The sequence below is a fragment of the Chinchilla lanigera genome, unplaced genomic scaffold (assembly GCF_000276665.1).
Source record: "Chinchilla lanigera isolate Chin_1 unplaced genomic scaffold, ChiLan1.0 scaffold00169, whole genome shotgun sequence".
NCBI lineage: Eukaryota > Metazoa > Chordata > Mammalia > Rodentia > Chinchillidae > Chinchilla > Chinchilla lanigera.
In genome coordinates this window covers 260,714-265,824 of record NW_004955570.1, presented here as the reverse complement: position 1 = coordinate 265,824, position 5,111 = coordinate 260,714, and the positions used below count along the sequence as shown (strand labels likewise).

The 5,111-nt window shown below is 43.1% G+C and overlaps 1 protein-coding gene across 2 annotated transcripts in view; it reads right to left on the bottom strand.

Moving 5' to 3' along the window:
- LOC102020064 (neutrophil gelatinase-associated lipocalin-like) overlaps positions 1-1,540 on the bottom strand; it is a 6,422-nt gene extending 4,882 nt beyond the window's left edge. The window contains exon 1 of one of the 2 annotated variants that reach the window (XM_005413522.1): positions 1,436-1,540. The gene's annotated coding sequence lies outside the window, so the exon portion shown is untranslated. The remainder of the gene's footprint in view (positions 1-1,435) is intronic. The other variant, XM_005413523.2, reaches the window with a different exon arrangement.
- Between the last annotated feature and the right edge of the window lie 3,571 nt (positions 1,541-5,111).

Here is a 5,111-nt window from a genome sequence, read left to right as displayed (position 1 = left end):
AAAAAAAAAAAAAAAAAAAAAAAAAATCCAAGAATGGTGGCTGCTACCAGCAAAGCCTTCAGAAGCACCTGACCAGATATTTTCTCCCTTACCCCCGGTCAGGTTTGTGCAAAGTAGAAAACGAACAACACTATGGGCCACAGCATAAACATGCACAGATCGACACAGTGTGTCACGGACAAGGGCCCCCTGTGTGTGCTCACTGCGCCTCTTCCTTTCATCCAGTTGTCCTGCGTGTGGGTCAGCAGTTTGAATTCACCCAAGTTGTCCTGACTGACCCTGTGAATCCATGCTGTGTGTGTGTATAGTTGTCAACTCACTCTACCGACAAAGAGCAAAAAACTGCCAGGTGTGGTGGGTCATCCCTGCAATTCCAGCATTCAACCCAGATGGGAAGATTGCTGGTATTTTAAGGCAAATCTGGGCTCTGCAGTGAGGTCCAGAATGCCCTAAAGTACAGGAGGAGCTGCTGTCTTAAGAAATAAGGAAGACAGAAAGACAGAAAAAAAAAAAAAAAGAAAGAGAAAGAAAAGCTAACCAAGCATATTCAGTTGTACAGGTCTCATGATTCATTTTGGATCCCGTAAAGGGCAGGCAAGGATGGGGCAGCTGACAGTGAAGGACAGGGAAGGACAGGGTGTCTCTTCTGAGCTCACTAATCCCAGATCATGGCCTTCCCAGGAGCCTTATTCCATCCTGAAGAGCAGTGAGATGCCTTGAGTGCCTCTTCTCCCCCATACCTCTACCTCCATTGGCAGGAGCAGTCAGGACAGCAGGGGAACCTCAGGAAACCTCCCTGTCCTGAGAGCTCTGCAGGCAGAGACCCAGAGCCACATACACAGGCCACAGTTTCACCTGCTTTACTGAGCTGACTGCTGAGGCTGCAGCTGCAGCTGGTAGGGGGACAGTGGAGGCCAGCTACCTACCTGGGACAAAGTTGTCTCCACTCTGCTGCTATGTGCGGCAGTGGTTTGAGTCACAATGTCTGCAATTGGCTTCTCTCGAGAGGAAATTTAGACCAACCCTCTGTCTCTAGAGACGTTTTAGAACCCTAGAGCCCAGTGACTGGAAACAGGGTCTTAGACAGGTCCCTGAGATCAGTGATCCTTCACTTGTCCCTAAGGTAGACTACATCTTCACTAGGAACTGGTTCACATCCTTGGGGAAGATCAAAAACCTCAGGCCCTGTGCAGTGTCCCTTACAGATGGCCCACCCATGAGGTCATTGACTGTCCCAAATGCTTAACTTGAGGTTGGATTGGGATCCTGGCTAAATAGTCTCTCGTCATCTCAGCTCACCTGATTTTTATGACCCATCCTAGTCTCTGAGGTCATGGGCTCTAAGGGAAGGGGCAGTAAATGGGGATCCTGAGCTGGGTGTGATGTGCAGCTTAAGCCTCCCACACCAAGCCGCCCACACTGTTTCCTGTCTCACCTGCCTGAGCTGGATGGTGAAAAGAAACGAAGAGAATCTGATCAAAATTGTGGCCACCAGAGCCTGTCACCTTCGCAGCTCTCTCTCTCTCTCCTTCAATTTCAGTTCTAGAAGATTCTCCTCATCCACTGTCTATGATCTCACAAAGGGTCCTTCACAGGACCGGGTGGCATATATGTAATCTCAGCTCTTTGGGAGGTTATGGCCTGATTGCAAATTTGACCCTGCCTTGACTACATACTGACACCCTTTCTCAAATATAAAATAAATAAAATAAGAAGAGCACTCCACCTCTCCTTCAGTGGGCAGGAAGCCCTGGAGCACAGCATTGAGGCCACAGGGAAGGATGTCCAGCCCTTTGTTTCAGCGTCAATTTAGGAAGCAAATCAGGACCTTAACATACTGGAAAATATATTTAATGCTTGTGGGCCTGTAGTGTTTACCATACAGCTGCCTTTGAAACACAGAACTTTTCACAGTCAATATTGTGACCTGGAAGAAAAACAGTTGTAAAAATGATTCATATACACTGAGCTGGTGTTTTCCCAAATAGGAACTTTGTGTTGATGAAGATGTTAGTGGTTATTTCAAGAGCACTGAGTACTGGCCAAGAAAATGAAAAGTTAGGTGGCAGCAGTGATTTATATGTGTTTCATTCACTGAATAATAAAGAGCTGGCAAGAAGCAGAAATATCCTCAAGCAGGAAGTATCAGTGGATGTTGTAACCAGCAAATGCAGAGATGGGTCTCTCATCTTTGTTGTTTCTTAAAACGGCGCTGACATTCCATCTTCTCTAGAAAGAAAGGCTAGTATCACGCATTCAAAAGGTCACAAGTGGTGGTAAAGCTTGAAGGAGGAGGCAGATTTTACATTATTGTTGGAAATTTAAACTAGTGCAATCACTTCAGGAAACACTGTGGAAAACCCAAAATACTAAAAATACAATACTCCATCTGATCCAGCTATTCCTCTTAAGGGTAACGTCATTGAGGAAACTGTATATGTCACATACTAGTTATACTTGCATACCTATATCTAACGCACCACAATTCATAATCACTGAATTCTGAAAGTAGGCTCTTGGTCTAACAATAGCTTTATTGATAAAAAATATTATATATAATATATATCTGTCAAAAAGAACAGGATCTTGGCTGATTTGCATAAAAATGCGTTCATCTTAGGCTCATAATGTTAAGTGACATAAATCAAATGAGCAAGGTTAAATGTCATATAGTTTTTCTCTTATATGAGAAAGCTAAAATAAAAATGAACAACAAAATGAAAGAAAGATAGTAGGACAGAGGGAGATAGATCTTTTGCAAAGTAGGGTAATAGCAAGAGAAAAAGTAGGAGGGAAAGGCAGGCAAAGTGAAAAAAAAATTAAGATGTGTTGGGCATGTGGCCCAACTCCTGATGAGGAACGCAATCATTACTTCCTGCAAGCAGGTGCTTATAAAAAAATGAAAATTGGAAAAAAGTAAAACAAAAATATTTTCCTAAAGAAAAAATCCCTGAACTGATGCCACTTTAAATTATTAAAAAATACACTGGGAAAAAGATGCCAGCTGGACCTTGAATGTTTCTTTTTCTGTAAAGGCGCTTCATGAATATCTATTATTTTGGCTTCTAAAGATTTTGGTTCTTGTTTGTATTGTTCTTATGCTATTTTGTAAATGGATGTCTATTTGTTCATTTGTTTTCCTTCTTTTTTTTAAAAAAATCAATTTAAAAAAATTTTGGTCCACTTGCTACATTTTCCCTGGTGATGTATATTGTTTGTGTGTTATATAATGTCTCCTGGCTCATGTGGTTGGCTCGTTAGTGGAAAGGTATATTAAGAGTCAGGTTCTGAATTGCTGTTGGCATCTTCCTAGTAATTCTTGAGAAAACAGTGTTACACAGTGAATTCCAAAGCATCACCAGCACTGGGCTGTCAACCCAAGGTCTATTGATGCTTGCAGAGCTGATATCTGTGTCAAGTGGCCCTTAGCCCACCTCCTTGTGGTCATAGGGAGCTTGGATTTCTATGGCATTGTGTAGCCTCCTTTAGGGACATTTATGGTCAGGTTAATTGGACAGGGTCTGTTTTACTTCGTTTGTGTGGTTTTTGAAGGCTGCATGAAAATTATTTGGGTGATTGATTCCGGTCTTGTTTTTCTGGGTAATCTCCCTTTCTGTCTCATTGAGTGTGGTAGTGCTGGTGTATTTGTATAAGTTTGGCAGAAACTATGAAAGCTTCAAGGGTAAGAAAGAACATGGAGAAAGTTTCACTATACAGACACTTTGCAAATATCCTCATTTGTGCCTTGGTAACTTCTCTAGGGTTTACTGTGTGGACAACTAAGGCAATCAGAATTGCACCACATTCCTTAGTTGCTTTGAGACACATTCTCACTGGGTGGGTCAGGCTGGCCCAGAGCTCACTGTGTAGCCCAAGCTGACCCAGAACTCCCCGGATTCTCCAGCTTTCAGCCTCCTGGAATGCTGGGAGTACTTGTATTTGTCACCACGCCTGGTTTCAATATTGTTCAGAAGAAACACTTGTGTCTGCCAGTTTGAAGATAAATCGTGTGCCCGTGTATCATAGCTAGAATCCATAGTGCCAGTGTTTCTATCTTTCTGAAGACAGCCAACTTTTCTCCCAATCACTTCAGTATATTTGTGGAAGAGCATGTGCTGGGCCTCACATGTATGTCTTCAGCTCGAGTGCTGACTTGTGTTGTTCATTACTCTGAGCCTCCTTAGCCCGCATTAGGCTAATAAGCAATGCCTTAGCTCCATTGCTGTGTGGGTGTTTGCCTTTGCAAGTCACCTGAAGGGTACAGGGACAGCTTTTAACCTGGTGTCTTGGTTACTTTTCTCTCATCGCTGAAACAAAATACCCAACACCGAAAATGAAAGAGGGAAAGATTTATTTAGCTTATAGTTTGTCAAGGTTTCAGTCCATACTTGGATGGCTCCAAGCCAGAGTGGCACAGGGCAGAGGGCAACAGTTAATGGTGGCAGAACAGCAAAGCAACAAGAGCAAAAGGGAGGAGTGGCAGAGAGGAGCAAGCCTCTTTTCTCCCTTATATTTTAAGCAGCCTGCCCCCACCCAGGGGATGTGTAGCACTCACATAATCTCCATGTCCTCCTCTTGCACAGGCTCAGGATGAGTACAAAGTAAGCACCCTGGCTCCCTGCTGAGTCACAAAGTTAACATTCTAAACTTCTCAAATTGACACAATGAACAACATCCCAGAGAGTAAGGGCAAGCCCTTCTCATCCCAAGATATAGGACTGCTGCTTAGCACTCTAGACTCCCCAAGTTGACACAATGTATCAAGCATAACACCTGGGTTCCTCCGCAGCTCCTCCTTGCTGCCCCACCTATGCAGGACGTGTATATACTAGTCACCCTGGTGTTTCAGGGCTTCCCTCAGTTTACACTCACGAAACCACCATGATGTGTCTCCATCTTAATGAGTGGGTCTGAGAATACAGATCCAGTTTTATGTATTTCTGGGCACAATGCTGAAGAGTTCTTCTTATGCAGTTTGAGTTATATCTATGTGGAGTGTGAAATATTCTGGAAAGGAATTTTTGTGATTCAATTTAAGGTAGTGTTTACATGTCTTGTTTAAAGTACAGTCATTTTTTCAAAATAATGAAAAATAGGTGAATAATTGATGC